This window comes from Cyprinus carpio, chromosome A17 (genome assembly GCF_018340385.1).
Source record: "Cyprinus carpio isolate SPL01 chromosome A17, ASM1834038v1, whole genome shotgun sequence".
Taxonomy (NCBI): domain Eukaryota; kingdom Metazoa; phylum Chordata; class Actinopteri; order Cypriniformes; family Cyprinidae; genus Cyprinus; species Cyprinus carpio.
In genome coordinates, this window is record NC_056588.1 from 12,755,479 (window position 1) to 12,781,954 (window position 26,476).

Here is a 26,476-nt window from a genome sequence, read left to right on the forward strand (position 1 = left end):
TTAAAAATAGAAGCGTACATAACACCTTCTTGCAAAACTTCCTACTTAATGCAGAAGTTTATACTGAGAAAGATTCATCAGAAGTAGCTAGCTGCCATACAATCATCATGCTATTTTAAAATGTATTAATGCCACAAGGAAATAAAGGTGAAAAAAAAAACATCACTGAATAATTGTCAGTAACACTTTAGAATAAGGTTCCATTTAGTTAATGTTAGTTAACTACTTTAGTTAACGTGAACTAAGCAAGAACAATCCTTCTACAGCAATTATTAATCTTAGTTCATATTAATTTCAACATTTAATAATGCATTATTCAAATCAAAAGTTGTGCTTGTTAACATTATGGCACTGTGAATTACGCATGAACTAACAATGAATAACTATTTTTTTCATTAACTAACATTAACAAAGATGAATAAATACAGTAAAAAATGTATTGTTCATTGTTTGTTCATGTTAATTAATACATTAACTAACATTAAAGGGATACTCCACCCCAAAATGAAAATTTTGTCATTAATCACTTACCCCCATAAAAACCCGTAAAAGCTTCGTTCGTCTTCGTAACACAATTTATGATATATTTGAATGAAAACCTGGAGGCTTGAGACCTTGAGACCCGGTGACGGGTTTGGAACGACATGGGGGTAAGGGATTAATGACAAAATGTTCATTTTGGGGTGGAGTATCCCTTTAACTAATGGAACCTTATTCTAAAGTGTTACCTAATTGTCTAAAGGACCACCATAAAACACATAGCTTATATAGACACCTTTTTAAATAATAAAAAATGGCAAGACATTTCATGGGTATTTTAAACATGTATTTTCTTAAAAGTCAGGTTTTGCAAAGCATTAAATGTAAATCATATATAGAAAACAGATTTCAACTTACAGTATATGAGAAGAAAATGTATCACATACTGTTAAATAAATAATATCACAATACTGTAAAATGTCATGGATAAAATTATCTTAAGCAGTAAAAAAGAAGGGGAAAAAACATTTTGTTTGTTTTCTAGATCAAGACCAGGGTATTTTAAGCCACAATTCTAGTGGATGTGTGCAGTTCAGGTTCCCCATTCTGAAAAACAAACCATTACAAAAGAAGGGTAGCTTCTTTTCATCTGCATTATGTCTAAAAAAAAAAAAAAAAAAAAAAAAGTCTTTCTCATCCTTATACTAGAGTAGACTGTCTCCAGATATGACATCATGTTTTCATTATTCTTAACACAAAAAATTAACACCACATCTTACTGAGAATAGAACACCATATTTTACAGAAAATAGGTTTGCTTAACCTATACAGATATTCCACCTACACAAGTGCAAACATTTAAAGGCATAGTTCACCCCAAAATAAACATTTTGTCATCAACATTTTGTGTTCCACAGAAGAAGAATAAAAATCATGCATGTTTAGAATAATATGAGGGTGAGTAAATGATGACAGAACTGTCCTTTTTTGGTGAATTATTTCTTTAAGAGACAAAAAGATTTTAATCAATTATGAGGCTGAAAAGATTAAAGGGGTCATATGATGCGATTTCAACTTTTCCTTCTCTTTGGAGTGTTACACGCTCTTGGTGCATAAAGAAGATCTGTAAAGTTGCAATTAATGGGGTCTTAAATCCAAAGAGATATTTTTTATAAAAATTAAGAGTCAACCATTCACTCGTAAAACGGCTCATTCTAACACGCCCCCACATGTCTATGTCACAATGTGGGAAGATTTGCATAACGCCGCCCAAAAATGTTAAGGGATATTTTTTATGTGTAACTTTTATTCTCGTTGTTGCCGCCACCGCCATATTGTGGAGACGCTGTGTTTCATTGTGAGAGCAAAACTACTTTGTTTGGCCTTCCCAAAGAGGACAAAACTAGAAATCAGTGGTTAAGTTGTATTTACAACACTGTTCTGGAACAGTTCAACCCAAATATTTTCAGAACAATGAGCTTTGTAAAAATAGACGCGTTTCAGAAAGGCGGGGCACAGAGGAGAAACAATAATGTATGGTATGTGGAAAATAATGTGTTTTTTGAAACTTAAACTGCATAAACTGCATTACACCAAAAAATCTTTTTACAACATCATATGACCCCTTTAATATTTCAGTATATAAAGCATTTATCATATGCGTTGAATAATTTGAAGAGTTTCAAATTCTCCCCCGTTTGAATGTAATGTCTGCAAAAGTAGCAATCAACTGAAAATCATGTCAATCATTTGATTACATCAAATGAAAGTTCTGTCATCATTTTTTAGGAATTTTTTTAAATATCTTTAAAAGAGAGAAAGAAAAGTCATACAGGTTTGGAACGGCATGAGGATAAGTAAATGATGCCATTATTTAAATTTTTGGATGAACTATCCCTTTAAGAATCCAAAAAGAACCTAAATTAAATCCAGCTAAAATCTGAAACTGGCTGAATAAGATTCTAATTAGAATAAGACGACACCAAGTATTTCTCAGCCTTTTATTTTTTCCTTCAACATTCATAATTCACTCTGATTTCTGATCTTCAGTGACATCATCGTGCTTAATGTGCTGCGTGAGCAGTGTTTTTTATTCTTGACCTTTGTGAAATGATTCTGGATGTACATGCGGAACTTTGTGGTGGCGAAACAATACACCAGCGGGTCCAGAAGGCAGTTGAACCCCATAAGCATGAGGGTGATCTGGTGAGCATCGTTTAAGCTTTGCCGTGTTTCTTTACTCCAATCTTTGTTCAGGTACAGCACTGACAACACCCAGGGACCCTGCACCACATGGTGGGGCAGGAAACAGACCACAAAGACGCCTATGACAGCACACAGCATCCTCAAAGCTCTGCGCTTGGTACCACCGGGACGCTTTCCTGTGCTGGCTCGAGGCTATGACTGATGGATTGTGACAGAAGAGCTCGAGCGATCGAGATGTTGCAGATGATCACCATCAAGAAAAGAAGAAAGAATAAGCTAATAATGATGAAGTGCGTGATGGCCATTGCATATTTTGTAGAGTCAGGCTCGTTTTGATAACCCTCAAAACAGCGAGAAATGTTGTTATTCTCCGTATTCTTCGGAATTCCATCATCATCAATGAGAGATTTAAACTGATGCTGCTAAAGTAATGACCCAGATGAGTGCTGAGACGATTGCTCCTCGTTTCCAGCAGTCAGAAGAAGCAGCCACCAGCGGCTTGGTAACGGCCCAGTAACGGTTAATGCTGATTATAGTAAGGAAGAGAATAGAGCAGTATGTGTTGATGAAGAACAATGATCCTGTGATACGACAGAGGGCATCTGAGTTCTTCCAGTTACCATGATTCTTGTAGTAGTCAATCCAGAACGGTAGAGCGACCACAAACAGCAGGTCTGCAATGGTCAAGTTGGTCATGTAGATTCGAATCTCATTCATAGCTTTAGACTCTCGCATACGGTGCAGCACATAAAGAGCGTAGCAGTTGGCCAGCAACCCAAAGATAAAGACCAGGCTGTAGAATATAGGAAAGAGAGTGTAGCGAAACTCTGAGTCAACGAATTGGTTGAAATTACTGTTATTTCCAGTGGTGGGAGGAGTCAATGCGGTGGGAGGAGTCACCATCTTGTGCATCTGAGAAACACTGAGAACACTGAAAAGACAATATACAATTAAATTTGGTTCCTTCCAATATACTTTAAAGTAGCCATCTAAAAAGTGACATTGGCCAATCTTGAAATGGAGGAGGAGTTATTCCCCTGTTTATTTATAATGGTTATAATTTATTAAACACACTAGTTTTAAGGTAAGTGTTGCGCCAAAAGTAAAGTGTTTAATTTCTGCTCCACATTGAAATAATGAAACTGAAATTGTTTGAAACTGTTTTCAAACAGGTTTCCCAAACACCTGAACTCCCTACTGGTACTGGCTGGCCAAATGAACAGTCCTGCCCCAAACTCAGACACTGGTTGGACAATGTTTTGATACTCTCACAAAACATGATGTTTACGCCTTCACCCCTCAAATGGCTTTCTTTTAGGCCATTCACACAGAACACATTTTTTCACTGAAAAATGCAAGCAGTGGAACGAGAAAAAAAATGCTTTTAGAACACCATGTCATGCCCAAGACACTGCAGAAGACTTTAAAAAACTGAGAAACTGAGAACAGGAGGCGGTTGGTTGCCTAGGACACATTTGAAGGGTGTCATGCCAGTGGCAGGCTTCTGGAGGGAATTTTGTGCATACTCCGCCCACATTAAGAACTTGCTCCAATCCGTTTGGTTTTGGTGCAGATCACACAGCACACGTACAATACTAATGACAATATTTCCATTACATGCACTGTAGCATACATGTAAAAACTTTAAATATAGGCCTACTTTGGGCTTTAGAGTTGTCTCTGCAGTCTGCATTTTAAATAGGATAAGTAAAAATGGCACACGTCACTTTTAAGTATTTTTTTTAACCAGAAATGTGGGAGGGCAGCTTTGAGAGTGGTAACAACTATTTCTCATGATTACATGTTCTGGAAAGCATTTTTTGTTTTCTCGTCATTGCATATTTATCTGCAATCTCTTGCTGAGAGCAGGAAATGAATACCGTATGTGAAGCCTTTTTGTTTTTGAAAAAAAAAAACCACAGACACCATATTGCATCAAAATGTTTTTCTTAGATTTGCAGGACTTACAATGTCAGATACTATCAAGTAGCCTACTTTTCGTTCAGAATTTTGAAACAGAAAAGTTATTCAGTTTATTATTCTTCAATATATAATGCAGAAATAATGGAGAAACTATCAATAAGACACCTTAAAGTCTTGACCTCAAATCAGCTTGTGAACATCAGGAACTTCACTGACCATGTTACCCTTTGTGGCATGCAAAAGGAGGGCATCCTGCACTACATAGCATATTGTCACACAGTATGTGTAAGTTGTCACAATGGAACCTGCCAGTAAACAGTGGCTTTTCAGCAACAGTAAAAAATAAAAATGTATATATTATACAATGTCAAACAATAAAACGGTGACAACATTATATAGTAGACATTTATCCTTAATATATGCTTTTTTAGTGTGGTTATTCGATATACAACCCCTGTGACAACTAGCCCTGGTCTCCTCTATAACTGATTACAATAGAAATTAAAAAAATGCGTAATTGTAACCATAAACACACACAATATAGTATTGCTTATCTGCATTACATCACAATGTTTGCAGTACACTAATAATAAACTGTTCATTTGTACATATAAGCTAGGGTAGAGTGGGGCACAAAGTACCACTTTTTGACTTTCTCAGTTTGTGTACATCCACATGGGGTTCAGAATATATATATATTTTTTTATCCACAGTAATTTTACACTTAGTATAAATATGTAGCTTTGTTTAATAATTACAGTGTATACTGTTTTCTTTTTTTCTTTAAACATGGAAGTGAAAATGTGGACAACATGCCCTGTAGGTGGGGTACATTGTAACATCTGAGGGGCACTTTGTAACAAACTAAAATATTTTGTTAATAAAATAATAACAATGCTTGGAACCACCCACGTAAATGAGCAAAAATTTTTACATGTCTTGAAATAATAATTTCTAAACATTAAAAATGGACTGTCAGTCTTTATTCACCTGTTTCTCTTGTGTTTTATTAAAATTAATTAAAGTAAATTGTTTCTCATTAAAATTAATTAAAGTAAATTACATCGCTAATATCATAGAATGGCACATTGTAACGCAGTGTTACAACCTGTAGTCTATGGTTACAACGTGCCCCATCTGCGCAACTGGAATTTAAAAACTGGTAAGTGTCTTCTGCTAGTTATCAAAACCATTAAAAGCTGATAAATACCAGATTGGAGTTTAAAATAATAGCATATTTGTCTATGAATAAAAAAAAAAAAAAAAGAAAAACTGAGATGTAAAAAAATTTAGTTAAGCCAGAATTTTAATTATACTATGGTAAAATAAATGTTCAGCGATATCTTCAAAGGATTTTTTAATTTTGGCGCACATTTATTTTATATATATATATACACACTACCGGTCAAAAGTTTGGGATCAGAATGATTTTTTTTATATTTTTTACCAGGAGTTTCTTATGCTCATCAAGGCTGCATTTATTTGAACAAAAATACAGGGAAAATATGTAATATTGTCAAATATTATTATGATGTAAAATAACTTTTTTCTATTTTAATATATATTAAAATCTAATTTATTCCTGTGATGCAAAGCTGAATTTTCAGCATCATTACTCCAGTCTTCAGTGTCATATGATCCTTCAGAAATCATTCTAATATGCTGATTTATTATCAGTGCTGGAAACTGTTGTGCTGCTTCATTTTTTTTTTTTTTTTTTTTTTTTTTTGGAACCTATGATACTTTTATTCAGGATTCTTTGATGAATACAAAGTTAAAAAGAAGAGCATTTATTTAAAATAGAAATATTTTCTAACAATATACACTACCATTCAAAAGTTTGGGGTCAGTACATTTTTATTCTTTCTTTTTTTTAAAGAAATTAAAATTTTTATTCAGCAAGTATGTGTTAAATTGATAAGAAGTGATAGCAAAGATTTATATTGTTAGAAAAGATTTATATTTATATATATATATTTAACTTTTTATTCATCAAAGAATCCTGAAAAAAGTATCACAGTTTCCCAAAAAAATATTTGGCAACACAACTGATGCCAACATTGATAAATTCTTATAATAAATCAGCATATTAAAATGATTTCTTAAGGATCATGTGACACTGAAGACTGTAGTAATGGCTGATGGAAATTCAGTTTTGCATCACAGAAATAAATTATATTTTAAAGGATATTAAAACAGAAAGCATTATTTTATATTGTAATAACATTTTGCAAGATCATAATTTTTTTTCTGTATTTATGATCAAATAAATGCAGCCTTGATGAGCAGAAGAGACTTCTTTAAAAAACATTACAAGCTTTACTGATCCCAAACTTTTGACCGGTAGTGTGTGTGTGTGTGTGTATATAATGTTGATATGGTAACTAATAAATACTGTGTGGAAAATATTCAAACCTCGTGTGTTACAAAATAACCCCATGTTACTCTAATTATTGGACTGTATTACACATTTTTATTGCATATGAAACCATGCAGTGGGCTTTTCCAGTATTACATGTGTCAATATTTCATCCTCACCAAACCGTGGGGATTTTTGTCTTCTTACAACGTCAACGACATGGTTTCGCAAGCTGAACAAACGACATAAAAATATTGTAGTCGATACTGAAACATCAACAAACTGTTGAGTTTTACATAACAATAATGCTGCTGCTCTTGGTTTGTATCTTACACAAGTTTTTGTGTATACAGAAGATACTATAAAGATAACACGCGGTCTATACTGCGCGCAACGCCAAAATTATCTATCATCTAGTCTGTTGCAAATGAATAAAACAAACGGTTATGTGCTTTCCTTCGTCGCGTTACTAACTTGCAGCATAGACACAGTGTGAATAGCTTTTAAATGAGCAAAAAATTATGTTTATTTTCTAACCTACCTTGTAATTCCAGTGAATGTGATGGTCCAGCACTGCGCTCTGGGCGTTCACGCTTGTAGAGTTCAGCTTTTCACACATAGTCACACCTCCGTAGTCACTTCCTATTTTTTTTCTTTTTCTTTTTTTTTCTTCTCAGAGAACTTTGTGACAAGTCTTTGGATTCACTATGAATAAAAATAAAAAATTGCACTTTATACCACCTCTTCATTAGACAAGTCATGGGAAACTGTTAAGAAAATGATGAACAATTTGAACCAACTATTAATAACAACTTTTGCCTCAATAAACTCATGAATTGTTGGTTAGAAAGGTAGTTGTTAAGTTTAGGTGTAAGATAGGATAAGGGATCTAAATATGGTCATGCAGAATAAGGCATTCATATGTGCTTTATAAATGCTTCAATACACTGTAGTTTTCATTTCCACAAAGCTATGTTTCTGAGGTTGTCTATCCTGATTTGTTTGTTGCTGTTTTGTCACATCTGTATGTCAGTATATTTCCAATAGTGTGATGTATTTTAAGTGCTTAAACCATCAAGACAATCCGCAGGAAGTCCAGGATATGCTTTTTCCATGTCCTCTGATCAGTGGACTGTGAAACACATTTGAACACTTCTGAACGTAAAGGAACAAGACCCACCCTTATTATTTGTGATAGTCAAGTCCAGGGCTGGACAATATGACTTAAACAATGATAGATACCCAGAATTGCCCTTCTTGTTATCAGTGTTTGCATAAGAATCCGAGAGGAAATGGCCAAGCACATCGACATTAGAGCGCATAGCAAGAGCGTGACTGCAGATCCACGAGGCTGGCGAAGGTTTTCTCATATGTGCTTGTGCCTTCTTGGCTCAAGGAAACTATGTATGTATTTAATTGCATTTGTGTGCTATCTGCTTGACTGTTGACTTAGGTCAAACGGTCATTTGAGATTCCTGTTTCGATGGAACTATATAAGCTATATTCTGAGTAGCTTATCTCTGAAAGATTCTCGTAATCAGAACATTGGACATTTCCAAAACTGTGAGACCACTGGGTTCACCGTTTGTCTGTTTCTAGAGGGCGCCCAAAGTTGAAATTCAGTCACTGAGCTCACTGAGTTTTCATCCAAGCACAAAAAACAGGGGCATGTTTGGATCACAGGTATTCAATAAAAACCTGGCAGGATGAATCAAGTGTTGTGGGAATGAAAAGGTTCTGCTTGCTATTTCAGATGTTTATTTACTGAGGATGAATGAAATATGACATATCAGTTCTCTTTCACACATAACGCCTAGTCGATTCGTGAAACATGCAAATGATGTCTACAGCAGCGATGGCACCTAAAATCTGTCATTAAATTTTCTTTTTTTTTTGGTCTACGATTACATAGGTTACAATCTGCGGCACTGTAATGAGAACCAAAAAACAAATCGTTTTACATATGTGTCGAGCAGTTGATGTTGGGTTAAAGGACCAGTATGTGAAAAGCAAGGCCTTGTCATAGCTCATGCAGATGATCAAGTTAAAACATGCAGTAAGTGGGTTCACCAACATGCAAATGTCTGTAAAGAACACAATGTTTTGCTTTTTAGAGGTTTAGTTGCAATGGGAGATAGCGATGGCAAAAACTCCATCATTACTCGTATGAGTGTCCTCTTCAAAAACGAGAACTGGATATTATGGATAATTAGACCTCTAATGCAGGGGTTTCTAAAACTCACATTTTGTGCAGAGCTTGGGGGGACTTCATGGAGAGTTTTGAAACCCCATGCTCTAATGGGTCTTGAAGACTACCACAAGGGCCAGTGAAATTATCATCATCGCTATGTAATGCATCATTAAGGTTTGAAGACACAATATACTCACAGACCTATCTTCCGAATGTCAGTTAAACATTATGCTTGCAATACAATTACTTCACCTTCTGATGGGCACAACCGACAAAACAACAACAACAACAACAACAAAGTATTTATAGCACTCTTTCTCATTTGTTGTAAAGATGAGTCAGAGGAGTGAAGATCCATCTGCAGCTTTATTATCACAGTCATAAATATAGTACAAAGGCAACAATTCAGAAGAGGTAGAGAATTCACCGTCCAGATAACAGGTGAGAGGTGGCAAAGTTTGCCGAGGATCACCGAAAATTCTTTTATTAAATTACATTTTGTTAAGCGAAATCAAGGCGTTTATAAGACTGGTTTATTCATTCTTTATACTGTAGACATGTAGAACATATCTGCATTTGTGCATCAATGTCTGTAATGTGTGCTGTAGGTGTGAAATTTTAGGAATCTTATCCAAGTTGTAGGCTAGTCAATATTGGTCAATCAGTCGTATCTGACATAAAGGATCCGCGAATGAAACTGTGACCACAAACAACATTTACTTAAGTGAATTACATGGTAATAATCAGCAATATGCTTTCACGCAAATTTGAATGTGTTTTGAATGTGTCTTTATTTGTTGACACATATGACTTATTTGAATTTTTCATTGATACAACATTGCCCTGAGATGTTAGAAAAGAAATGCATAGAGTCATTGTTAAATGACGTCAGGAACGGATTGAATGAGAATCTGCGTTTTGAATCGTTCAAGGAGCCGATCGGACTCTGAACGAACTGGTTCGCTAGAAATGAAGCAGACTTTGCATCACTATACATGAAGAGGGGCTCGAGGCAGGCGGAAAAGATCAGACACGAGAATACAGTCAAGGTTTAAACACACAGAGAAGGTAAGTGCACAGAGGGAACGTCTCAGCAATACCACCATAGCAAAATCAAACCCCTCGCAATGAGAGTTAGTGAGTGAGGCAGTGGCTTAAATGCGGTGTGAGCGCAATCAGTCTCTAAAGGGGCGACATGAAGGCCTGATGGGAAATTGAAAGTCCGAATAAACAAAAACGCGTCGCAATACTACAGAGCTGAGAGGAGGCAATACAATCTAGATACGGGGGCAACACTTAGTAACAAGTGATACACTGTACTGTAATAATGTATAACTTCCTGTAACAAAAAAAAAAAAAAAAATGTTTCATATTCTTCGTTAATCCATATTGCTTTGTAGATATCGTAGTACAGGAAATAGTACTGTAGTAAAGAGTTTATACGAAACCACACACACTCACACACAACGCCCACACATATACACAGTGCTTTACTGGTTTACTAGCGTCTGTGGGGGACTTTCATAGGATCAGAGGTTTTTTATACTGTACAATACACGATATATTATATCACCCTGACCCCACCCCATACACCAAGGACACCACCTCTTCACAAGAAAACTTGTCTGCAGTTTCACACTCTAACACACACACACACACACTCACACAGTGACACACTCACACACACACACAGACACACACACACACACACACACTCCACACACACACACACACACACACACACAAAACATTCTACACACACACACACACACACAAAACATTCTCTGGAGACCTCAATTTAGTATATATATATACAGTACAGGTCAAACAGTTTTGGAAACCTTACTATGGTTTTGAAAGAAGTTTTCTTCTGCTCATTAAGCCTGCATTTAATTTGATCAAAAAATACACAGAAGAAAAAAAATTGTAATATTGTGATATATTGTTACAAGTTTAAAATAATTTTTTTTTAACATGTATTATACTTTAAATTATCATTATGTCCTGTGATGCAATGCTGAAATTTTTAGGATCATTATCACCTGATCCTGTAGATATCTTCCTAATATGATGATTCATTAAACCAAAGTTGTAAACAGTGTCTGCTGCTTACTATTTTTTCCGAACATGTGATACTTTTTTAGGATACTTTGCTGAATACTTCCACTCCTTTTACTACTGCAACCACCTGATACAGCTGGTGCTTTCAGGATGATATACTACTTTTGTAATCACAATATACACTAATGGGTCAGGTAATTTGGGGTCAGTAATTTTTTTTTAGTTTTTTTCAAATAAAATCAATACTTTTATTCAGCACGGATGTGGTTAAATTGATAAAAAGTGATAGTTAAAAGAAAATATATGATTAGCATATATATGTAGTAGAATTTTTTTTTTATTCAGGTCTTTTTTAAAAACCTTAGTCATCAATATTATAAGACAGGCAGAAACTGTTTCCAACGACACTGGCATAATAGACATCAGAAGATAATTAGAATGATTTCTAAATGATCATTGGATCGACTGGATGTTACATGTGACACTGCAAGGTGGAGTTATAATGATGCTGAAATTCAGCTGTGCATCACAGGAATATTTGTTATTTTTTTAAAGTATAGTCAAATAGGAACACTATCATTTTAAGTTGTAATAATATTTCATCAATATTACTGTTTTTTCTGTATTTTTTGATCAAATAAATGCAGGCTTGGTGAGCAGAAGAGACTTTCTTTCCAAAAACATTAAAAAATAGTAATGTCCAACTTTGGACCGTACTGACCCTATATCTATATATAATATTATATATATAATAATATCTATAATATTATCTATATATATATAGTCATGTGAAAATGAAAGCAAACCCGAATTGACTTCATGGTTTTCTGTATCAGGAATATTTTATAGTAATGAAAAAAATAAATATAATTTAAAAAGATTCTGGTCCTAACTTTTGGAAAATAAAAACCTCAGATGAACAGCAACACACGGCATATCTGCACCGCGTCATTTATTTATTTAACCAAAGCAACGCCAAAATGGACTAAGCCATGTGTGTGACAAAGTTGGACACCCTTACTATTAACATAGGAGATAAAGAGGTTAAGTAACGGTCCAGTACACTGCTAATCAAATGCCAGTTTGCATTATCTGATCATCAGCTAGTGTGAAGCACTTTGCCTCAATAAAAGCAAAAATTTTGGCAGTTTGCTGGACTAGAACCTTCAGGGTGTGTTAACACAATGAGAGGAGATCAGGAATATCAGCAATGATATTAGAGAAGCAGTTGTTGCTGAGCTATCAATCTGGGAACGAGTAATACGACATTCATTTCCAAATAACTGAAGTCCATCATTCAAACAGTGAGGAAGTTTATTCATAAGTGGAAGTGATTCAAAACAGACAACATCCTCCCAGGGAGTGGATGTCCCAGCAAATTCACCCAAAGATCAGACCGTGTAACAAACCCAGAGAAATGGCAGACAGGACACCCCAAAAACTTCACCGAGCAGACTCTACAGGCCTCAGTTAACAAGTGTTAAATGACGAAAGTTCATGACAGTACAATTAAGAGAAATAGTGGACAGGTATGGCATGTTTGTAAGGGTTGTCAGAAGAAAATCTCTTCTCTACTAAAAGGAAACACCCGGCGAGATAGCTTAGGTTTGCAAAGTTGCATCTGAACCAAACAACTATAAAGACTTCTGGAACAGCGACTCTTTGAACAGACGAAACACAACAGTGGGAGATGTTTGGTCATAATGCACAGTGCCATGTTTGTCGGTGAAAACATTAAAGAGTCTATATCAGCACAGCACTTCATCTAGCCAAAAGTCACAAATGCTGGTGGAGGGCTGATGATTTTCGGGTCTTGTTTTGTAGCCACAACAGGTCCTGAGCACGCTCAGCAACGATTGGGGCCAAAATTCCTTCAGAAGGATATGAGAGACTGATAAAGTCATACATTTCAATAGTTCCGCTGCACGAGGAGGAAATGATTGCTTAACAAAGTCTCTTATTGCTAGCTTAACAACGTGGATCCTACAGGCAAAGCTGAATTCTAGAGTGGATCCCTAACTTTCTGTCGCACATCATCGGCTTTTGTTCCACTATTAGGCTTTATTTTTTGTTTACCAACATAAGATGAAACGTGGTGATACTGTCACTGTTGTGGTTTTCATGCTGAGGCTGTTTTATTTTTCCAATGTTTAAAACCTACCAAGGACTGATTTTTTTTTATTATTAATTTATAGTATGTCCTGATATAGAACCCCATGGAATTCAATAGGTTGGTTCTAACTTTTTCACATGAATGTTATGTATGTGTGTATTATGGCGTTGTCTATATGTCCTTGAAAATCGTAGTCAGAGTTTTACATCAGGAATACAGAGTACACTGTTACTTAACAACATGCTAACACTGACACTAAGGCTGTTGTGGGATCAAAGTTACAGGCTTTGTGCGGTAAATGCCACATGTGTGGGTGCTGTTTTGTACATATTGTTTAATATTGAAAAAAGTGCACATACTGGTTTTGCAGATGATATGGTGTATTTGGAAACATACAAAGTGTGCGTTTTTCCAGGAAGATTCCGTCTTTATCAACTGAGTCTTTATTTGCGACCACAGCTGGCTGATGATGCGGCTTTTGGGAATACGCAACACAAGTGCACTGAGATAAAAACTATAATCCATGGTTGACAGAAGTTATTGTTAAATGTTTGAAATGAAGATAAATCGGATTCTGAACTAAATAAATGATTATTTAAAAAAACGTTTTATGCTTAAAAGCAAATATATTTTCACAAATATGAGGAATCAATCAGGGTTATCTTGACATACAAACTAACTTGCTTATAGAATACACAACATTTTAAAAAAAAAATACTTTTGGCATGTAGTTGATTCCATCTGTTTTTTCTATTTTTTTCTAAAGCTTTTTTTTTTAAATTTAGGAAGTATGCCCTGTTGTGCTGTGTTTTGACAAATTACCCAAAACACGTTTTAGTTTCAACCTATCCTGAATGATGACTGTAAATTGATGCAAGCATTTTTAAAAGTGCACCCAGATGCGTTGACAAAAATAAACTAAATAACAGGATGTTCTTTACTCCAATCTGTGCCTTCTACAAAAGGAGCGTTGAGGGGCCCTGTTAAAGGGTTCAGTAGAGTAGAAGCATGCAATCACGCATTGGCCACCGGCACCATATTAAAGGTCTCTAACTCTGTCTCTCTTTCAATTTATAGATCTCATAGTGGCCACATGGAGGCACCAATGAATCAACAATATTGATCTCATGTATTTAGTTCTGCACTGATTTCAAATGTTTCTCAGGGGCTTTGTTTCCCCCAGGACTGTAGAAAGCCATTAGTATAGGCCTTCCTTGTTTATATTTTTTAAATTATTATGATATTTATATTTTTGAGCCTAAAAAATTATTAAACCCATAAAAGCGAAATGTTCCCAATTATCGGGATCCCACTCTAGGGTGAGCCCCACGGCATCATTACAATATTCCATTTTTTAAAAGACTATTTCATACTACAAGTGGGGTGCATGTAAAACAAGCAAGACAGCTACCACGACTACGACACACTATGGCAACATATTAGCATAAAAAGTGTCAAGCTATGGCTATACAACAGAAAATCAGATACACAGCAGAGCTGCAGGCTACTCCCCCTTAACAGGCAATCCCAACAGTGCTTCAGATGATCCAATCCAGAATAAACCAGTATTTGGAAGATGAAGAGACATGCAAAAGACGAGGTACAACAACCATATTCACAAAATTATGCAACTTTTCCTTTGTTTAAAGAAGCTCATAATATAATAAAAACAGATGGGTGGAAAAATACTTGAGTTGAGTTTATGGTTAAAGTGAGTTGCCTCATGCAATGACTACTTTATTTTAATAGATAACTTTAACAAATACACACACAGCCCTATTCCTGATGGAGCCAAAGGCTAAATCCTGGATTAAGGTTAACGATAGTCTTTAACCAAAACTGCTGTATAATGGGTAGCACTCCTTGCAACAGAGATGAAAACATACTGATGGAGCAGAACAAACCACAGGGCACAATAAAAACACACTCCACAAACTTCTTATCTATGGAGCCATCTTATTTGAAACGTTCTCACGTAATACTGTGTTTTTTAGAGCGTCTCTGAAATTATTTATTTATTAATTTTTTTAATGTTAAGAACTTTACACAATGGTGGCACGAATCAGAATAACAAAAGGGTGTCTTATATGTAGTTTAATGGCATTTCATCAGCAAGTGAGGGATTTTTGTCCTATTGAATAAATGTAGGCCTGTATGCATGTAAATCTCTAAATGACATGTGTTTTCTATATAAGTTCATAATCATAACTCACATCTGTCTGCCACCGTTTCAACCCTGCTGATAGTCCAACCACAGGTTACATTGTTACACCGGGAAGCTGGTGACTGTTCTTTATGAGTGAGTCACTGAATCATTCACTGAATCGATCGAAAAACTCTGATTCATTCTGGAATGAAAACCAGTACCTGCGCATTGCTCTGAGATGCATAAAGTTTATTCTGCTGTGGTTTTGTATAGAACCATTTTTGTTCACAAACTTAACCGGAAATAGTGTGTCTAAAAATGGCAAGTCACATTTATTTAGGTAACACTTTATATAGTACAGATTATTTCAAAAGCCATCACATTAATAATAAAAAAAATAAAAACAGTGTAAAAATAATAAACTTCAGGATGTTAAAGCAACTGTACCAGAAGATAGGTGTCATTATTCAGTTACGCTCAGTTTAGTTCATGTTAATGTTGCAAAAGTTACCCAATTATGAAACAAGTTCATTTCAGCTATGGAGCAACTTCACAAAAGGCAACGTATGTAATTTTTCAACGTTCAAATTCTAATTTTGATTCAAAAAAGTTAATGCAAGGTTACTCAATAAAAATTGGAATTCCACATAACTCAGGAAACTATGTCACTTTTGAGTGATTACTTTTAAAATGCACTCTGTCCTGGGCAATACACCTCATTTTCATCGCATTTCTTAAAATTTCTAAAACTTCAATGTCATTCCTTACAGAGGGCAGGTCCTGCAGATGGAATCTGTGGAAAGAGATGGGGCAAATGCACCCATAAGGAATGTTTGGCCTGAAGCCCAAAGGATAGACTGAGCCACATACCAAAAGAAGCTGAACAACCTTTCACTGCATTTACTGTACATCCCCTTAGTTAGATGACATAAACAACATGGTTATTTGCATTATGTTCTCTGGACGGTCCCCCCTGCGCCTTTGACAATAAAGAAGAAAGTCATGAAGAGTCGTTAGATTCTAATTAGCAGAGAGTGGTATACGCCTAGAGCCTTCTCCGAGTTTTTCAGGTATTAAGGATTATTCACAACTTGCACTAAAGATAAAACTACTTTGTATAAGTGCCTAAAAGTTAAAAAAAAAAAAAAAAAAAAAAAATTAGATGAAGCATGATTAATATTCTGCTCAATATACAAATCTTTTCTCCTAGCAATCTGCAAGCCCCGCATGTTGAATGTGGAGAGATTGGAAAATATACGCAGCACAAGAGACAGTAGGACAGAATAATCAAAAACTCCTTGATCGTGTTGTGACCACCATGATACCTGGGCATGTCCCAGCATGCCATGCTTTTGTAGCACGCATTTCACATGACTGAGGCTGGTATCTTTTCATATTATTTAAACACTCAGAATGCGTCGACCACAGATTTTTTGGGATACAAATGAATGCACATATGTATGGTAAAAAACAAGAAAAAAAAAAAGAAAAAAAAAAACCTGAAACGAAAATATATTTTGTTTGTGATCCTATCCATACATCGTTAATTTATATACAACGTAATTCCACATTGCAAACAAAGCATTTTTAAACGCTATAGCTGTGTATATTCTTCTGTGCAAGACTAATAACCTGAAATAAACTGGGGTGGTCATGAAAAAGTGGTCTGAAGATGTTATCTAGAGTCCATATTTTCCCATATTTTATTTAGCTCAACTGTCTGTTCGCTAAACATTGTGAGCTGTGATGTTCCGCCTGTGACCTACAGCTTTTTCATGCTGTGAATGCAGTGGCCTTAATAGATGGAAAGTATCTAAAGAGTGAAGGACCTTAGGTTTTGATTTAACCAATGACAGACTTGTGTAGGAAGTGAGAGATCTGAAGCCACTTGTGCTTTTTTCAAAGGGAGTGACATTCAAACTCATCACAAAAAAAAAGGTGTTTCAGAGCTGTGCAGATGAAAAAAGACAATAGAAAATATTGCTATATTATCTTCATAGATACATATTTTGCTAGTAATTTATTTCAAACTTAGTTCAACCTTTCTGAATGTAGTCCATCACTGAGTATGTGGTTGGTATCCTAAATGGATACCCTGCGAACCTAATGTCCTGATGCTTGCACCATGAAAGTGAAAAGTGAAGTGACTAACCGGTCCCAAGTATGGTGGACCCATACTCAAAATTTGTGCTCTGCATGTAACCCATCCAAAGTGGCACAACACACAGCAGTGAAACACACAGCACACACCGTGCACCCACACCCGGAGCAGTGGCCAGCCATTGAATACTGCTGAACTTGGCACCTGGGAAGCAGTTGGGAGTTTTGGTGCCTTGCTGCAAGGCCCCCTCAGTTCGTGGTATTGCAGGCCTGAGAGCTTGAACCCACAACCTTAGTTAGGATTCAAACTCCTCTAACTATTGGCCACGGCTTCCCCAAGTAAATTCAATATTCAATCAAATATAAGATTATAAAAGGCTGTTATTTGACAAAGAGGCTAATAAAATACAACATAATTTTCCTAAAAAACGGCAAATCAAAGTCGATTAAGATTATTCTTCGATTTACGGCAGGTGTAAAACTATGGATTGTCACACTTCAGCCACTCTGAGGCCACTAGCATTATTTTAGAAATTTATTATTCTGCCATGTGTCTTATTTCAGGATAACACTGTCCCCACTGGAGAAAGAGTCATTTTAACTGCCCCACGAAACAACAGAGTATATATGAAGCTTGGCACTGTAGATGACAGTGAGCCCATGGTTTCATTGAATGTCTACTGGACTTGATACATAAACATTTGACATGATCTGTGGAGTGACTCTTTATCTTATTTCAAAGAATCAAAATGAACGAAACAAAGAAATAAAGAAACAAAACTATTATTAGTGTTTAGTGTCATGTCCAGTTTAGGCTACAGTACAGGGACTATAAATTCCAGCCATGCACAGGGCTTAGAGAGTCTGTTTGTGGATCTACCATGATGAATAAGTTTGTTTGCCCTGGGTCTATGGTGGGCAGCTTTTACTGTTTTTTATACACCTTGCATGTTATAATAATACTAAATGTGCCTGGTTCACTTGAGTTCACCGAAGTACTTAAATAGTAAATTACAGAACTAGATAAAAACTTGGCCACCACACTAACATACTGTTTGCTCTCAGAATTGTTGTCCCAAAATGTTTTCCGGGCTTTTTGGACCAAAAACAAGGATCCCGTTTGCATTTGGAGCGAGGATATAACTGTTACCATTGAAATAACACTGTCACTCCTCTCATCTTAAACATCTACCAAAAAGTTGGTTTTCTAAATGAGAAAACCGCAATGCATTGCTTTGAAATTACTCTAATGAAGAGTAAAAAGAAATGCAACCGTAAAACAGTGTTGGTGTTAAAATTATAAGGGTGATTTGTGATTTGGTGGTAGCTTGCGGGCTGAGGCTGTAAAACTCAGCAATTCAGATGCTTGGTTCATATCCTGCTTAGGAATCCCAAATAAGCCAAACATTCTCACTGGGACTGCTGCTCTTTTCAGCAGCACTTGAACCATTTCTGACCACTACTTTTGTAAAAGTGGTTTAATTGAGACATCTAATATCATGCCATTCTTATACTGTTTATGGGAAATCATGTTTATTTTAGCCTGTACTGCCCTTTGCCTAACAAATACATTTTCTTTTCTTTGCAAGCACAAATTATACATAAATACATATACATAAAACATATACATATATTTTAACACAAAACAGATAATATTGAAGATATGTCTTTTAAAAAAAACAGTAAAGTTGAAAGGATACTTCACTCCAAAATGAAAATTTTAGCATTAATTACTTACCCTCATGCATATACATATATTTTAACACAAAGTTCAATCTTCGCGAACAAATTGAAGATAATTTGGATGAAAACTGTGCATGCTATCCTGTATCAGCCACGACACAAGGATACATTTTCTATGTGTATTTACACTTTGATTTGAACAAAAACAGCACATCCGTTTAGCGCAGCTGACACAGAAGAGCGTACGTAGTTTGCGTTCAGCGGATATCTCCCACCAATGACTGCTATCAGTGATGCGGAGAAAGAGACAGCAGAGGAGACGAATTGTTGAATAAAGTCATTATTTTTGTTTTCTTCACGTACAAAAAAGGTCGCTGGAGACATGGCAGCATGCTTTGCCGATGTGTGGCAGATGGACATCTTGTTCTGCATCCCCATTTGAGGAGCGACCACTGCCAAGATAATGTGAAGTTTGCAAATTCCTCCACTGTTTTCACATCTCAGTTGTAAATCAGTACTCTCGATGTTTACATAACTGCAGTGGCGAGATGAATTGGTCTCTGTCCATTAATTCGGAAGTCCTGTGCTGGCGCTTGATTTTCTAGGGCCCAGGATGCGATGCGTCACCGTAGGGGCAGTTTGGGTCAGGCAGTAGTAAATACACATAGATCATCTGCTAAAGTTGAGGATCAGCAAAGGAGTTACCAACTGTCCAAGGTATGCCAATGTGGAGGGGATCCAGGGGAACCCGGATCGACATTTTGGAACTACCAGTACGGGGGCGAGGCACCGACAAAGTCGATCGACAAGGATGAATACTTTGGTGAAAGCACACAAGCTTGTAGTACGCCAGTTTCAAATTTAAACAATCAGTATTCTTCTTTCTGCATATCAACAGATCGAGAGCACGGTTTAAAGGTGTGGCAAAAGATGTCTACAAATCGAGATGGAAATCTGTAAGTCCACCTATCTCCCATAGCGTTTCTTGGTGCACTGAGTCAAAGGCCTTGACAAAGTCAATAACAGTTCAGGCGATCAGTGTTGCGATTCCAGCACGATTAGTTTAATCACTTGTCGCAGAACATTAAATCTGATCAATGCAGGATCGGTCACTTCGGAAGCGCTTTTAAATCTCTAAGGCCAAGCATCGGAAAGCGTGTCAGATTAGAAAAGGACGATAGAAAAATACCTTCCGGTTACATGAGTGGGGTAAACTCCGCCAGTTATCAATTTGGAGAGAGCGCCTTTTTTTGGGAGGTGATGTTTATACCTCATGCCATTCCCGGGGACTGCTGAGGTGCCCAGCAAGCAGAGCAAATCTGTTAGGGCTTCGACAAGGCACTGGGCCACCGTATTTTTAAGTAGTTTAGGATCTCATCCAAAAAAAAAAGCCGTAGCCTTGCCAATTCTGAGTGCCCAGATCGCCATTTTGTTGTCTGGACTGCTGATGATCGTGTCTAGGTTTACTTGCAGGATCGGGTATAGGATTTGGAGGCTGGGAGTGCGTTATGATGAACAGCAAATTTGCGGCTTCCGTGCCTCGGTCGATTTCTGATCAACCCATTCACGTTGTCACACCTGCAACTTTGCTTTACTTGTCGATCCATGTCCCTATCGGTCATTAGACCACAACTTGTCTGTTCCCAATATCTATGCTTGCTTGAGTGCAAGTCATTCATTAGAAATAGTCCTTATCTGCTTAGGAGGCATCGCTTCTGTTGGTGCATAGACCTGAAACAAAGGTCAGCTTCACATGTATGCCTTGCAGCTGTACGGAAAATTATTCTGTATGAGACAGGTCACTCACCAGAATAGGCCACGATGCGGCTCGGCGGGACCAGGACAATCCCCCACACCGTGGACAGGCCTATGGTCGGTGGCCGAAAGTATATGGAATGGTATTATCAGAAATTTATTCAACTTCCCACTGGCCATAAAACGGGCCTCACCATATGACAAAAAGGGGGGAAAGTGTTCAAGATGGTAGCGATCAAAATTCTCCCAGGAGTTGTGTACAATTTTTTCCGGTTTGGTATAATTGTACGGATGTTCCAGGTAGCAAATTCAAATTGATGATTTGCCATTGAGGAAACTTGCCATGCATCAGGGGTCAGACATTCAAATTACTTTGTGCGTCCAAACACCGTCACCATGGTCATCTCCACCATCAAAAGCACAAAAAGAGGTCAAGTCTTATCATTTCTGTAGCAAACAGAGGTCGTTTACGGGGTGGGTTCATTGGCCCCATGCCCCAACCCTCCCCATTGTTTAGCTACGAGGTTTATATTTCATGTAATTATTATTTATAATTTCTTAGTGAAAAAAAAAGTTTTGTAAATAATAAGAACCACATAAACTACTGGTATGCTACAACGAAACTTTACATGCTTTGTTATTAATGCTTTTATTATGCCTGACAGTGGAATGGATTATTGCCTCAACTTTGCAATGAAGCTCAACATTAATATTACTACGGCTACATAATTTTTATATACAAATTTTTACCTTAACTATATAAATTTTAATCGATTTTTTTTTACATTTTTTTAAGTTTAATGTTTTAACACCTTTATTCTTGTTGTGGCAAAAAAAAAATGTCGTTCTGCTCTACATGTGAACTGGGTTTCCCGTTATTCTTCAAGCTTCCTCTAGGAAAGCTCAGCGCTTGTCTGACCGTCGCTCTTTCCCTAATCGGGGCGGGACCGTTTTGCCGTGCAGGGCGTTCTTTCTGCGGTCACAGGCGGAGTAGTCGTTCTAGGGTGGGGTCGTTTCTTGGCAAAGGAAAACCCAACTTTTTCATTGTTTGGTTCTCGAGGAAGGAAAATGTAATGGTTGATCTTGCGGCTGCAAGGGACGGGGCTGAGAGAACGGAACTAGCGAGGACCCTGCTGAGAGCTGCTCTGTCATCCTCGAAAAGTCAAACGCGACTGAGTAGTTAGCCCTTCCAGAGAGCTACCAACGAAAAATTGTCACCGTTCTTCTCCCGTTGTTCAAGGTAAGAGAAACCCGAAGCGGGGCTAATTCTTAGTGGAATGGAGGCTTAATGCTGGATCTTGCCACCTAGACACAACTCCAAAACTGCGGCAACTTTGCCACCCTCCTCCCCCCTCCTGTTCGCTGCTCAGCGTAGACGCTCGATAAGCAGGACAGCGGCGGTTTTAGTCATGCTATATTTTGTGGCAGATGTAAGAATGATAGCCGTCGTAGAGATGCGGGAGAAAACTAAAAACCGGGAGTTTCCAAACTGGGCGGATGTTTTAGTAGCCCAGACGAGTAACTTAAAACATAATTTTTAGGAGGCTGAACCAGAGATGCCTCTGTATCTGATTGAGACGTTCTATACAGCAGCATCACACCATGTAGCGAAATAAAGTTTACGTTTACAGTATATTAAGCTCGAATTGCACTTTATTTTGTTGCGCGCGAGCATCGAAATGTCAACCGATTTCAATTCCTCGCCACGTACACCAGACCACGCTACCCAAGAATTTTGTGTTTTCAAACAGGAAAAGTCGCGTTCTTCTTGACGAACAATACAGCAGACTCCGTGGTGGGAATTTGGCTCGGTTGACTTACAAGCCAGAGTCTAAATAGTTTCATTTCTTACAGAACACAGCAGTTTTTTGTACTTAACCTTGAAAACATTTCCCCCCTGCACACGTTTCTGCCGAATAAGCACGCAAGAAAGCAAGCGTTAAGGGCTTCTGTTATGGAAGCTCATGTTCGCCTTTCAGATATCCCGTGTTAGATTTGGATTTCTGTATCGTAACGTGTAACTTAGCTTTTTTGACGCAGTGTGTGTCCCGACCTGTATCACTGTCGGTCTGGACGCGAATAGAATATGTATTTTAACGTGTAACGTGGCTATTAATGTTGACCAGCTGCTATTAGAGAAGCTTGAGGTGCGTTCACACACCTGGGTGACAGACCACAATTAAACGCCCGTTTGATGTCTTTAAACCATGCATGGCTCATATTTAGGCTTATATTAGAAATTGAAAGTCTGTTTTGCCTTGGCTTTAAAAATATGGTGTTTATTTTTGACTTGCGTGCTGTAAGGAAACAGTTGGATGTCGAGTAGAGGTCAGGAAGAACTGATGCTTTCCTCATGTGTTTTGGCTCAGTCCTGACTGCATAATAGTGTACTGGTTCATGTCCCAATCGAGAATACACACACACAAGCACATTTGTTTCATCTCAGTGATTTGAATTCTTTCACAAAAGGTTTGTTTCTGATTTGGTCCAGTGACTCTTTGTGCATGTTACACATCTTTCCGCCAGTAGGTGGCGAGAAGTGAGTCCCCGCTTCTCTACTAGGCCAACATAATATGCAAAAAGTGTTGAATGGCTGAATATTTGTGAAACAAAAATACTTACTTGCCAAAAAAACACTTTACGTGCTTAAACATGGCAATTATACTCCCCTATCGCCATCATGCTACAGGGGGCTGAGAAGTCATCAGATTTAAAGACTGTAAAAAAAGATTGATTTGTTCACAAAAACTAATTCAAAAAAATAGTTAAATTGGTTGATCATAAAACAACATTCTCCCATTTTTTTTTTTTTTTTTTTTACTTTATGAATTTTATGTCCCGGATTATTCAGTTTGTTCAGGCAAATATAATGTTTCCAGGTTATTTAATTGTAAATGGAAATTAAAGTGGTCTTGTTCAGTGTTTTAAAATTTAGGTGTGTTTAAAATTTTCTTAATTATGCACTATTCATGTTGCTTTGTCGGTTCTAAGTAGTGCAGGTTAGCATGTTTCACACTGAAATGTCCCATAGAGAAAATACTGTTTAAACACTTAACACTTCCACACACTTGAATTAGACATGTACTGTATAGTATGGGTTAGGGTTTAAAAAAAGGGTTCATAGCCCATACTCCGATGCTATTTGTTTGCACTATAGTTTGTATAACCAATAGGCTGGAAAAAGTCAGTGTAAGCTTCAAAAAAAAAAAAGAAGACTTCAGTAAATGAATATAAATAATTAAAAACCCTGATTCATTCATGGAAAAGAACACTGCTAACCTATTTACACATCAGTATTCATTTGTCATGGGGAGGTACCGCAGCATTGTGGTTATGGTTTGGGGGGTTTGGGGAGCTGACAGAAAAATGACAACACACTAAGCACAAGGGAGAACAGCAACCCCCATACAAGCTCTCCATTACATTAGGCAGGTGGGGCCCATTAAAGCAGCAGACGTAGAGGAACAAAGCGTACAGAGAGGACCTGCCCATGACCTGTTTCCAGACTCAAAATGCAGAGCATTGACAGATTTTCCAGTAAGGGCTCCGAGAACATACTTGTCTGTGTGTGTTTTTAGGATATGAAACCAGTAAACTAACCCACTACTACTCTAAACAGTTACTGGCACTAGATAGTTTATAGGATTCCTTATATCTGGCTCTAGCCGTCTTATGTGTTTGATACAGGAATTTGATTGGAGTCAGTATTACATATTTGCACTCTTCTTGTGATATTTTTGCTATTGATAAAGCTAAGTTTCCTGTGCGTCATAGCGGTCAATCTTGAGTTGCTTTCAGGGAACTGATTAGATAAGAACAACGAGACAGAGAGACAGAATTGGTGTTGATCTTCTGAATAGAAAGTCGATGACGGGATTGTATATAACCCAAGGCGAGTATTCTGTACTGTCTGGAGTTAAAGCCTCATGGGCGAAAATGCAATTTAGGCTATGTTTACACGACAAAAATGAAAGGTCAAAAAACGGAAAAGTTTGCATTTTTGAAAAAGTATCCACGGTATACACAACAACGTTTTCCATTATCACATTAGACCCATAATCTGTGAAAAAACGGGCAAACAATGCTTTAGTTACGTATATGCCAGGGCCCAGTAGTTGGCACATGTCACCTTGTTAGTAAACCGTACCTAGTAGGGAAGTGACATTATATGTTGTATATGATGCCTCTCTGCTGTTGTTAATATTGGTGAAGTAAATCCACACTTTGCTGAAGAAGCGAGTTAGCAAACTCTTGAGCAGCAAACAACAGTACCATGTACTCTGCCATTGTTGTATATCTGTTGTTTACGCTTGCCTTTGTAAAATCGACACGTACATGCGCATGTTGTTTACATACCTAACACGTGAACTAACGCACGTGCATAGACATCAACTAACCCGTTTTCAAAGATATCCGTATTGGGTGTTTACACGGAAACGATAACGGTGGTATTTTCAAAAACTGGGCACTTTGACAAAACCCAATTTTCAAAAATATGCGTTTTCAGTCCCCAAAATGCTGTTTTCATGTAAACAAACAGGCAAAAACACATAAAAAAGTTCCAGTTTTTGGCTGAAAACGTTGTCATGTAAACAGCCCCTTAAAGTAGTTGAATACAGTTTCTAGAGCAGTGGAGCACTGCTGGTTTTAAACCCCAAAAATGGGTAACACAGTGTTCTGATAAGGTAATGTAAATGTAAAAATCTTTACTGTCACTGCGTTCTTGCTGAATGAGAGACGATATAATTGCCAACACTGACAGGTTGTTTGAGATGCCATCATGCCTCAAAAACATCAACAAAACTACATAGGGTCAAAGAAGAACTATGACCCTGTCCCTGACGGCATTAAGCATTAAATATAGCTACTGTGTTTGGTTGGCACTTGTAAAATCTGGTTCCTGAAGCAAAACTAGCTGAGAGAGATCCACTCTACTAGAGTATGTTCAGCTGGAGATCTGCACTGCATTCTAGCCGGATGTATTTGCTTTTTGCCAAAAGCCGGCCGACACTCTTGTGTTGTTCTTTGTCTGTTTACTATTGTAGCTTATCTCTCTCTCTCTGTTCTCTCATGTGTTTCATGACCTGCTCTGCCTTTTCGCATGTCTCTCACTTAGACGGGCAAAGGTTGATATGTGATGAGCTGTTATTGTTGGCTATACAACAGTACATGGGAACTTTGTCAGCTGAAACAGGATGGGTGGGAGTGAAGGCAGGGGCAGTTCTCATTCAAGAGAAAATTAGAAGACAGTTTGCAAAACGATCAAGCGATGAATGCTGGTGCACTGTAATTCCTGCCCTCTCTCTCACTTTTCTTTATGAGCAGGCCCTGCCTTCTGGTTTTGCCAGTCTGCTTATTGCTTTTTCCACTTGGAGGAGAGCATGCAGCAAAACGCTTGTGTAGTTTTCCGTGTCCAATAAGAGTAATTACCAGACTTAGCACCAGACCCGAGGATTATGG

The 26,476-nt window shown here is 37.3% G+C and overlaps 1 pseudogene; it reads right to left on the reverse strand.

Moving 5' to 3' along the window:
• Window positions 1-2,466: 2,466 nt before the first annotated feature.
• On the reverse strand, window positions 2,467-4,798 carry LOC122148167 (annotated as a pseudogene).
• Between the last annotated feature and the right edge of the window lie 21,678 nt (window positions 4,799-26,476).